Source organism: Anabrus simplex, chromosome 5 (assembly GCF_040414725.1).
Source record: "Anabrus simplex isolate iqAnaSimp1 chromosome 5, ASM4041472v1, whole genome shotgun sequence".
NCBI lineage: Eukaryota > Metazoa > Arthropoda > Insecta > Orthoptera > Tettigoniidae > Anabrus > Anabrus simplex.
Genome location: NC_090269.1, coordinates 55,640,309 through 55,653,413, shown reverse-complemented (window position 1 = coordinate 55,653,413; position 13,105 = coordinate 55,640,309).

The window sequence follows — 13,105 nt, the reverse complement described above, 5'->3', positions numbered from 1 at the left end:
CCATTGTCTTTAATACCTCCCCAGTAATTTGATCACTTCCTGCTGCTTTTCCTTGCTGAAGCAGTTGGATTTCTCTGAAAATATCTTCATTTGTGAATGAGAAGCTTCTTGTTTCCCTCTGTGTCTCTCCCTCTCTATCTTCTGTTACGGTTTCCAAGTCCTGACAATCTTCTACTGAATCTCGGAATTCCCTACTAAAGAGGTTTGCTTTCTCAGTATCTGTTAAATAGTGTTCATCCCCTTCTCCCACCATTGTAGGAATTTGGATTCCTTTTCCTTTTTGATTCCTAATATATGAATACAGCTTTTTCCATTTCCCTTTGTGGTCATTACCCTCTTGAAGAATGCCATTCATATAATTCTCTTTTGCTTCCTTTTTCACTCTATTCAGTTCCCTCATTAGTTGTTTTCTAGTTTCTCTATTCTCCCTACCTTCTTTGATTTTCCTGTTTACTATTCTACATTTTCTTTTTAATTTTCTTATTTCCCTTGTGTAATAAACAGGGTCTGAGGTCATTTTACCCTTCTTAACAGGTACAAATCTCTTCTCTCCTTCCCAAATTATTCCTTTAAATTTAGCCCAAAGTGTATCCACATTATTCCCTTCACTTATCCAACAACTGAATTGTGATTTAAGGTAAGTCCCAAATTCATCAACTTTAGTTTTTCTGTATAATTTCTTGTCTTTTGTGACCCTCTTATTAAGCATTTTTGGTACGAGTCCTACATCCATTATTACAGCCTTATGGTCACCTATTCCTTCAATTACCTCAGTTTTATCAACAATTTCCCATGGTTTAACCAAGAATACATCTAGCAAGTTATTGAGACGAGTTGGTTCTTGTACTACTTGTGTAAATCCTCCCTCCCAAATTAACTTATTTGCCAGTTTCTGTTCATGGGCTTCACTTGCAGCTCCATTCCATTCAACTTCAGGCAAGTTTAGATCTCCCCCAATTATTACCGTATCATTATTGTTTTTATGAGTATAATCTATTATTTTCTCAAATATTTCCATATCTCTTTCCTCTCTTCCAGGCCTATATGTTCCTATAATTCCCACCTCCTTCATATTATCACAAACTAATTTTATCCCTAATATTTCATCCCTTTCATCAGTAAACCATTCATGCGAACAATAAGTTTCCTTCACCAGAATAAATACCCCCTCCTCCTTTTTTTTATCTCCTCGGTCTCTACGATAGACTGTATACCCTTCTGGAAATACTTCTGTATTACCCACCCCTTCTCTCAACAATGATTCCACTCCTATCACCACATCAGTCTCATAAGATTTCATCAATGTACCGAATTTTAATTGTTTATTTACTACACTCTGACAGTTTACCAAGAGCAATCTCAGACCTCCTTCCTCCCTAAAACTTGACTGTTGCAATTGGGTAACGTTTGACTCATGAGTTGAGAACTTCCCTGGAACCCAGATCCTTGTACACAGATCTTGATTTAAGGGTCTGGGTTTTCTGGCAAGTTTCCCTGTATGTGCCAGTTTAGTGGTATGGGTTTTCTTAAGTACCGATTAGTTTGCAAATCTCTGTTGATAATTGTAGCAATTTGTCTACAGAGAGTTGCTTTTCCATTACCATTTAGATGTAACCCATGTCTAGTGAACATTTGCCTGCCAAGACCTAAAGTATCTACTACATAGACATTTCTAAAACTCTTACATAATCTCTTGATTTTTATATTTACATCATGTACAGCTTTGTTCACACATGAGTCCTCTAAAAGGTCATACCTGGGTGGCACATTTACTACAATTACTTTTGAGTCAGGTAGTTTGGAAATCTTACCTCTGAGAGTCGTAATTAGTTCCTCACCTTCATTTGCAGCAATGTCATTTGTACCACTCACAATCACCACATAATTGTCCTTCTCTAACACAGGATCACAACTTGAAAGGACGTCTTCAGTTTTGGCACCTGGTTTTATTAGTCCTAAAACCTCAGTCTCTGGATTCTGCAGCTCATCCTTGATGCCTTCTGCCATACCCCGCCCTTGACTGTCTGCGTAGAGATGAATCTTTGGCGATCTTGACTTTCGGTTGGTTTTCTTACCTCCACTGGATTTAAAATTATTTGGAAAACTTGGTGTGTCTTCTTCTGGAACTTGCTGCAATAACTGAAATCTATTTTGGCACTGCAAAGAGTTTTTTCCCGGTTTTAAGTTGTACGTAGTTTCTCCCATATGTTTAACATTAGGCCTAAAATGGCCACGCGTCACTTCCGTCCACGGCGATCTTTCTTCTCCAATGTCTTCTTTATCTTCCAGTTTCTTTTTTTTTTTTTTTTTGCTATGGGCTTTACGTCGCACCGACACAGATAGGTCTTATGGCGACGATGGGATAGGAAAGGCCTAGGAGTTGGAAGGAAGCGGCCGTGGCCTTAATTAAGGTACAGCCCCAGCATTTGCCTGGTGTGAAAATGGGAAACCACGGAAAACCATTTTCAGGGCTGCCGATAGTGGGATTCGAACCTACTATCTCCCGGATGCAAGCTCACAGCCGCGCGCCTCTACATGCACGGCCAAGTCGTCCGGTCTTCCAGTTTCTTTATTCTGTCCTTTAAGCATTCATTTTCATGTTTCAGAGCGCATAAGTCCTCTTGTAGCACTCCTAAAATCTTAATTATAGTTTCGTAAGTCTCTCTTTCTTGTTGTTCTGCCTCACTATCAGTTTGTTTACACTCGGGACACAGCCACTCACTTTCTTCAATATCAGTCCTATTTACAATATTTGCACAACGAAAATGATACCATTCATCACACTTATGACACAGAATCCCATTTTTAACTACTCTTCTGCATTTGCCACATTTTTCACTGCATCTTACACCATTATCTACTACGGATATCACAGACTCACACACAGTAGTCGCCATCTTGGAAGCCTGGATCATATCAGTGACCTAGCTAGAGAGGAGGGTGTAGTGCAGCGAAAGGTCAACGGACTAGATAACAAACTGGACTCGAGTCATTGACGAAGTAACAGTTTATCAGCACATCACAATCTCTGCTTGGAAGGAGAGAAAAGAGGAAGTCATTAAGATAAGTTCTAGATTTCAAGTATTTAAACAGAAATAAACATAAATGTTTATACATTTCTAAATATTTGAGAGTGATTTGATAGAATCTGATGATGTTCCTTTAAGAATGAAACATGTCATTCTATTATTATTTATTTTACGCCCACATTGGAGCACTGAAATCAATCTATATACAGTCAAGTCTTATGAATATTGGTTACAAATTTGGTTGATGTTTCTTCTTTTGTTCTCAGAAATGTTTCATTCTCTCTGACCTGGCTGCCCATTCTTCGTCAGTTATGTTGTACTGTTTGCGTGTATAGGTCTTCAGTTTAAGTCTCACGTCGTTATTTCTCAGGATCCTCTTCTCTTCTCTGTTTTCAATTTGTTGAATTGTCAAGCCTAATTCATTTAAATCTTCTTGAACTTCTTTTAACCAGTGATTTTTAGTTTTACTTTTCCAAAAGTAGTTGAATAAATGTTTGAGTATCCTAGTCTCGGGTAGTCGTAATATGTGACAGAAAAAAGCAACTCTTCTTTTCCGCATTGTATCTATTATAGACTCAGTCTCCTGGTATACAACTTCATTAGGTCGTAATCGCCATTGTCCATCTACTTGGTGTTTTTTGTTTAGAATTGTTCTAATGATTCGTCTATCTATTTTCTGTCATTCTATTTTAATAAAGTTGATTTTTTCAGGTATAATACTGTTACCGTATATCTTCTTTTGCAAGTAGTTTATAAATTTATTACTTAAAATTATTTTTGGCAGACTGAAGAACCCAACAGGTTATAAAAATACCAGAGGATTCATGCACTCATCCAAATTTATGTGCAGTATTTTTAACATGACATTCTTTTTAAGAGACATTCATTTTAAGAATAATTATTAAGATGGGTCAAATATTTTAATGTGCATTGCTTTTAACATGACAGACATTAATTTTAAGGATCCTCATGGTTAAAATGTATATTTTTTAAAAAATAATAAAGTTATTTGCTTTACGTTCCACTAACTCCACAGTTCAAAAAAATTAGGGGAACATGTTTTTGAACGTATGCTATGCTCCATAAAACAATACCTCACACCCAGGTATATTACCAACTAAACCTTTATTCTTTACTGTTGAAGTATACAAAAGAACATCGATGGTTTCACGTTCATTTTCAGAACACAAATGGAAATGTCCAATTAGGGGGAAAACAAGGTGATAACAGTCCTCCTAGGTGGATCACAGTTGGAGAGCTTCAGTATGGTGTATGTCCTCCACGAGTATTTATCATGGTTTGGCACCTACGTGCCACGCTCCATATAAGTCGACAGAGGTCACGTTGCAGAATCAGGTCTTATACTTCAATGAGAGCCTCTTCGAGGTCTTGGAGAGTCTGTGGTGGAACAGGATGCCCACGATCACTTCTGTCAAGCCTATCCCACACAAGCTCGATGGGATTAAGGTTGGGACTCACTACTGGCCATTCCATCTCTTGAATGTCCAGTTCTCGCAAGACAGCTCTGGTGATGCGCGCTACATGAGCCCTGGCATTGTCGTGCATGAGTATGAATTCAGGGTCAACACCATATGCAGCAACCAACACATACTGTAGCAGTATCTGCTCAATGTACCCCGCAGCAGTAATATTACCATGGACGACGATGACACGTACGGGCATCAATACTAATGCCACCCCACATCATCATAGAACCTTGTCCGAATCGGTCGCCATCCTGGACAACATTTGTCATGTACTATTCACCATGGCGTCTCCATACATGTTGACATCCATCACATTGTGTCAGGGGAAATCTGGACTCGTCTGTGAACAACACAGGTCTTCATTGGCGAAGTTGTCAGTTGACATGGGTACGGGCAAACAGAAGGTGAGCTGTACGATGTTGCTGCATTAAACGGGGCACTCGAACAGGACACCTGGGTCACAAGGACACTTCTCTTAACCTGTTCTGTACTATATGGTCAGACACGGTGACTCCAGTGACCCTCCTGATGTCCTGTTGCAGTTCACTGGTAGTTGCTGAAAGACGCCGCAACGCACAGATGGTCGGATATTGGTCATCCTGTGGGGTTGTTATGCACCCACGACCTTGTCCAACCCTGTTTATGAACTGGCCTGTCATAGTAGTGATTCCACAAGCGTTGAATAACTGACAGAGAGATATTGAGATCCACAGCAACACGACGAAAAGTCTATCCTTCCTGGATCAAAGTGATGGGCCTTGCGACTTGAGCAACATCGTACAGCTCACCTTCTGTTTGCCCGTACCCATGTCAATGAAGACACGTTCGCACGCACGCACGCACGCACGCACGCACGCACACACACGCACACACACAAATGTACTTTAAAGGTTTATGTACAACATGCTCAAATGACCACAGTAGTCTGTGTACCTCACAACGACACATGGACGCACCGCTATTCACTTTGTTTTGAGGGGTCACCTGACAGTTTAATACATGGCTACGCCTACAGATGGATATAACTTCGATATGACATACCCTGAGTAGCTAAGGTCTTAAGGTATGTTGTAGGACCATTGGAACACCACCTACCAAATTAATGTTCACATACCAGACGTTACAAAACATGTTCCCCTAATTTTTTTTGAACTGTGTACTTTTATGGTTTTTGGAGATGTTTTTTTTTTTTTTTTTGCTAGGGGCTTTACTTAAACATAAGAGTTTCATTTTTGATCCGTATTGAACTGAGAATGGAAGATAGGAAAAACTAGAAAGGTTCCACCTTTTCAATACAAAAATGTTATAGGTTTATTTATAACATGTATTTGCACTTGGGACTAGTTTCGACGCTGTGTTGGCGTCATCATCAGCCAAAAAATGGGAAAATAGGCCAGTGTGTAGGCATTCATATTACACAAGGTGTTACATTAAACAATACAAATCTTGCAAGGAGATAAAAACATGGATGAATATAGAAACAAATGAATCGTTGAGAAAGCAAAAGTTATACATGTTAAAAAATAACCTTAACCACACATCTTGCAGTGCGAAAATATTCTTCTTGAATGATTCCTGAGTATAAAACACACGTGCACACATTTCTGAAGAGCCAGCAGGCAGGACAAAGTAAAGTGAAACCTTAAGAGATCTTCTGAGAAGAGTTCATCATTTTTCTATGTTCCGATTAAATAATGAAGTCTCCCTTGAGTTCCTGATAAACATACACAACAGGAAATTCTCCTTCACTCTCAACAATAGCTATAAAGACCAACGGTAAATTTCATTTTTCAAAGACGTGAAAGCATGATCTTGAACGTGATGTAACTCCTTTCATTTAACCCATTTTTTACACTAGGTGTTACATTAAATAATATATCTCACGAGGAGATAAAAACAGGGACGAATGTAGAAACACATGCACCGTTGAGAGAGCAAAAGTTGTACATATTAAAAATAAGCTTAAACACATAACTTGTAGTGCGAAAATATTTGAATTTGAAAGATTCTTGAATAAAAGACGCACGCGCACACACTTCTAAAGAGCCAGCAAGCAGGAAAAAGTAAGGTGAAACCTTAAGATTTCTTCTGAGAAGAGTTCATCATACTTTCAATGTTCCGACTAACTAATGAAGTCTCGTTTGAGTTCCTGATAAACATACACAACAGGAAATTAAACAATATACATCTTACAAGGAGATAAAAACAGGGAAAGTTATACATATTAAAAATAGTCTTAACCACACGTCTTGTAGTGTGAAAATATTCGTCTTGAATGATTCCTGAATACAAAACACACGCGCATACAATTCCGAAGAGCCAGCAGGCAGGAAAAAGTAAAGTGAAAACTTTAAGAGTTCTTCTGAGAAGAGTTCATCATTGTTTCTATGTTCCGACTAGCTAATGAAGTCTCCCTTGAGTTCCTGATAAACATATACAACAGGAAATTCTCCTTCACTTTCAACAATAGCTATAAAGACCAACGGTAAATTTCATTTTAAATATTGTGCAGAGACGTGAAAGCATGATTATGAACATGATATAACTCCTTCATTTAACCCTATTTTTACACAAGGTGTTACATTAAACAATACACATCTTACGAGGAGATGAAAACAGGGCCGAATGTAGAAACAAATGCATCGTAATGCATATTAAAAATGAGCTTAACCACACAACTTGCAGTGCGAAAATATTAGCCTTGAATGATACCTGAATATAAAAACGCATGCGCACACATTTCTAAAGAGCCAGCAGGCAGGAAAGAGTAAGGTGAAACCCTAAGAGTTCTTCTGAGAAGAGTTGTATTTTAAATACTGTGTAGAGATGTGAAAGGATGATCTTGAACATGATATAACTTCTTCATTTAACCACCTATGAAAGTCTCTCTCTATATTACATAGCTTCAATAACAACCATTCTGTAGATGCACAAAATAATCTTGTAATCTTCACAGGTCCGGTATTCAGCTCGACAGGAATATAAAAATGGTATTCAGGGATACGTTTTTGAGAGTTTGGAGGTTGACTGTGCCAGTATATGTGGTGTATTGTTGCAGCATTACGTGTAGGGGGGGGGGGGGGGCAGGTTTCTGTGATGTTTATTGCGGGACATGAGGCGGAAAAGCTATGTCGCGAGATGAAGAAGAAACAGAGCGTGTTGTATAGTTTAGGTCTGGGGAGCGGCCATTGTTGGATTAGGAGGGGGGAGGGGAGGAGTGGTAGGGGAGGAGGAGTGGAAGGAAGGGAAGTATGGAGGGTGATGTGGTGAAAGTGTGTGGCGTGACAAAGTATTATGCATAATCTGAAAGACCGATCTGTTTTTCGGGATATTCATGTTTTTGAAAAATTCAATGAGAAAGTCGAATAGGATCTTTGGTTTCTCTGAGATATCATTTAAGTTTAGGTTGGGATTGAAATATTGGTCTAAATGAATATAGAGGTTTTCAGTGACGTCTAGGAGAGAACCTTTGTTTAGAATATCTAGTACCTCAAGATCTTGATTTATTTCAGTAAAGTTGTGCTTAAATTCTTTTATATGTAGGCCGACCGCGGAAAAACGGTTGTGTTTTATGGCATTGACATGTTCTGCATATCTGATTTTAAAGCTGCGTCCTGTTTGCCCTAGGTAAGAACTTTTGCAGTCTTGGCAAGAAAACCTATATACACCTGATTTAGAAAAAGGACTACTTTTATTTATTGATGAAGAGTTGTGTAGAATCTCTGTGCTTCTATTGTTAGTACGAAAGGCTATTTTAACGTTGTGTTTTTTAAGGACGTTAGTGACGTTGTAAATTTCTTTATTGAAGGTAAATGTGGAAAACGTGGCAGTGCTAGTATTGTCTTTTATTAGGGTGGTTTTTGGGCAGTGTCTGAATTTATTGATTATTCTTTCAATAAAGGATTCATTATATCCATTGAATTTTGCTATGGAGCGGATGGTGTTCAATTCTTTATTTAAGTTTTTTCTTGACATCGGAATTTTGAATGCTCGGTCTAATAAGCTATTATATGTAGCCGCTTTGTGTGTTTGGGGGTGTAGTGAGTCATTTCTTATAGTAGTGGCCGTTTGAGTGGGCTTTCTATAGATACTATATGTGAACGAAGAGGGGTGCCTATTGATTGTTAGGTCTAGGAAGTTGATGGAGTTGTTTGTCTCTGATTCTAAGGTAAATTTAATGTCATGATCAATGTTATTAAGGTTTTTGAGGGTGGATGGTGCGTCTATGGAGCGTTCATCTAGGATTATAAATGTGTCATCTACGTACCTCGCCCAGAATTGGATATTACCAAATTTGATGTTATTGTCGATGGCGGTGTGCTCTAGGAAGTCAAGGTAGATCTCTGCTAAAATTCCTGAGGCTGGTGAACCCATAGCCAAACCATCTTGTTTGTAAATGATCTTATCGAATGTGAAGTAGTTATTGTTAATTAGTAATCTTAGTATGGTCATAAAGTCTTGAACTTCTAGTTTACTTAGTTGATTGTTGGCAAGTAAGTTCTTTTCGATGATCGGGAATAATGAGTTGGTTTTTATACTGGGATACATGTTGACTATATCAAAGGAGTGCATTGAATGATATGGTTGAAGCTTGAAACTGTTTAGTTTGTTCACTAATTCTATAGTGTTCCTGATAGATTTATTTGATGAGAATTTATAATGTTTATTAAGAAACTGTTGGATAAACTGAGATAATTTATATAAGGGGCTTGGTCTGTAGTTTATTATGGGTCGAATAGGGACACCGGTTTTGTGGATTTTGGGTAGTGCTTTAGCTGTTGGTAGGCCTGGGTTCATGGTGATTAACTTTTGTTTTTCTTGCTCAGTGAGGAGAAAAGATGTGCTTTTTAGAATTTGTTTCAGTTGCCTTTGAATTGATTGTGTTGGGTCCTTCTTAACTATCGAAAAGGAGTCATTATCTAAGAAAGTTTTGGTTTTTTGAATGTAATCTGTTTTATCCATAATGACTGTTGTATTGCCTTTGTCGGCCTTTGTAATGATGACACGTAGATGACACGTAGATGACACATTTATAATCCTAGATGAACGCTCCATAGACGCACCATCCACCCTCAAAAACCTTAATAACATTGATCATGACATTAAATTTACCTTAGAATCAGAGACAAACAACTCCATCAACTTCCTAGACCTAACAATCAATAGGCACCCCTCTTCGTTCACATATAGTATCTATAGAAAGCCCACTCAAACGGCCACTACTATAAGAAATGACTCACTACACCCCCAAACACACAAAGCGGCTACATATAATAGCTTATTAGACCGAGCATTCAAAATTCCGATGTCAAGAAAAAACTTAAATAAAGAATTGAACACCATCCGCTCCATAGCAAAATTCAATGGATATAATGAATCCTTTATTGAAAGAATAATCAATAAATTCAGACACCGCCCAAAAACCACCCTAATAAAAGACAATACTAGCACTGCCACGTTTTCCACATTTACCTTCAATAAAGAAATTTACAACGTCACTAACGTCCTTAAAAAACACAACGTTAAAATAGCCTTTCGTACTAACAATAGAAGCACAGAGATTCTACACAACTCTTCATCAATAAATAAAAGTAGTCCTTTTTCTAAATCAGGTGTATATAGGTTTTCTTGCCAAGACTGCAAAAGTTCTTACCTAGGGCAAACAGGACGCAGCTTTAAAATCAGATATGCAGAACATGTCAATGCCATAAAACACAACCGTTTTTCCGCGGTCGGCCTACATATAAAAGAATTTAAGCACAACTTTACTGAAATAAATCAAGATCTTGAGGTACTAGATATTCTAAACAAAGGTTCTCTCCTAGACGTCACTGAAAACCTCTATATTCATTTAGACCAATATTTCAATCCCAACCTAAACTTAAATGATATCTCAGAGAAACCAAAGATCCTATTCGACTTTCTCATTGAATTTTTCAAAAACATGAATATCCCGAAAAACAGATCGGTCTTTCAGATTATGCATAATACTTTGTCACGCCACACACTTTCACCACATCACCCTCCATACTTCCCTTCCTTCCACTCCTCCTTCCCTACCACTCCTCCCCTCCCCCCTCCTAATCCAACAATGGCCGCTCCCCAGACCTAAACTATACAACACGCTCTGTTTCTTCTTCATCTCGCGACATAGCTTTTCCGCCTCATGTCCCGCAATAAACATCACAGAAACCTGCCCCCCCCCCCCCTACACGTAATGCTGCAACAATACACCACATATACTGGCACAGTCAACCTCCAAACTCTCAAAAACGTATCCCTGAATACCATTTTTATATTCCTGTCGAGCTGAATACCGGACCTGTGAAGATTACAAGATTATTTTGTGCATCTACAGAATGGTTGTTATTGAAGCTATGTAATATAGAGAGAGACTTTCATAGGTGGTTAAATGAAGAAGTTATATCATGTTCAAGATCATCCTTTCACATCTCTACACAGTATTTAAAATACAACTCTTCTCAGAAGAACTCTTAGGGTTTCACCTTACTCTTTCCTGCCTGCTGGCTCTTTAGAAATGTGTGCGCATGCGTTTTTATATTCAGGTATCATTCAAGGCTAATATTTTCGCACTGCAAGTTGTGTGGTTAAGCTCATTTTTAATATGCATTACGATGCATTTGTTTCTACATTCGGCCCTGTTTTCATCTCCTCGTAAGATGTGTATTGTTTAATGTAACACCTTGTGTAAAAATTGGGTTAAATGAAGGAGTTATATCATGTTCATAATCATGCTTTCACGTCTCTGCACAATATTTAAAATGAAATTTACCGTTGGTCTTTATAGCTATTGTTGAAAGTGAAGGAGAATTTCCTGTTGTATATGTTTATCAGGAACTCAAGGGAGACTTCATTAGCTAGTCGGAACATAGAAACAATGATGAACTCTTCTCTGAAGAACTCTTAAAGTTTTCACTTTACTTTTTCCTGCCTGCTGGCTCTTCGGAATTGTATGCGCGTGTGTTTTGTATTCAGGAATCATTCAAGACGAATATTTTCACACTACAAGACGTGTGGTTAAGACTATTTTTAATATGTATAACTTTCCCTGTTTTTATCTCCTTGTAAGATGTATATTGTTTAATTTCCTGTTGTGTATGTTTATCAGGAACTCAAACGAGACTTCATTAGTTAGTCGGAACATTGAAAGTATGATGAACTCTTCTCAGAAGAAATCTTAAGGTTTCACCTTACTTTTTCCTGCCTGCTGGCTCTTTAGAAGTGTGTGCGCGTGCGTCTTTTATTCAAGAATCTTTCAAATTCAAATATTTTCGCACTGCAAGTTATGTTGTTTAAGCTTATTTTTAATATGTACAACTTTTGCTCTCTCAACGGTGCATGTGTTTCTACATTCGTCCCTGTTTTTATCTCCTCGTGAGATATATTATTTAATGTAACACCTAGTGTAAAAAATGGGTTAAATGAAAGGAGTTACATCACGTTCAAGATCATGCTTTCACGTCTTTGAAAAATGAAATTTACCGTTGGTCTTTATAGCTATTGTTGAGAGTGAAGGAGAATTTCCTGTTGTGTATGTTTATCAGGAACTCAAGGGAGACTTCATTATTTAATCGGAACATAGAAAAATGATGAACTCTTCTCAGAAGATCTCTTAAGGTTTCACTTTACTTTGTCCTGCCTGCTGGCTCTTCAGAAATGTGTGCACGTGTGTTTTATACTCAGGAATCATTCAAGAAGAATATTTTCGCACTGCAAGATGTGTGGTTAAGGTTATTTTTTAACATGTATAACTTTTGCTTTCTCAACGATTCATTTGTTTCTATATTCATCCATGTTTTTATCTCCTTGCAAGATTTGTATTGTTTAATGTAACACCTTGTGTAATATGAATGCCTACACACTGGCCTATTTTCCCATTTTTTGGCTGATGATGACGCCAACACAGCGTCGAAACTAGTCCCAAGTGCAAATACATGTTATAAATAAACCTATAACATTTTTGTATTGAAAAGGTGGAACCTTTCTAGTTTTTCCTATCTTCCATTCTAGGGGCTTTACGTCGCACCGACACAGATAGGTCTTATGGCGACGATGGGATAGGAAAGGCCTAGGAGTTGGAAGGAAGCGGCCGTGGCCTTAATTAAGGTACAGCCCCAGCATTTGCCTGGTGTGAAAATGGGAAACCACGGAAAACCATCTTCAGGGCTGCCGATAGTGGGATTCGAACCTACTATCTCCCGGATGCAAGCTCACAGCCGCGCGCCTCTATGCGCACGGCCAACTCGCCCGGTTTTGGAGATGTTGAGGTGCCGGAATTTAGTTTCACGGGAGTTCATTTATGTGCCAGTAAATCTACTGACAGGAGGCTGAGCACCTTCAAATACCACCAGACTGAGCCAGGATCGAACCTGCCAAGTTGGGGTCAGAAGGCCAGCGTCTCAATCATCTGAGCCACTCTGCCCAGCTATATATATTTTTTAATGTATGTCTTTTAGTTTATAAGAGAATGATTATTCATTTGTCAGCTCATGATGTCAGCCAAAACATGTACTGACCAACTGTAACTCATTGCAAGCGAAACAAGTATTGATTAGGTTGACCTTAAAT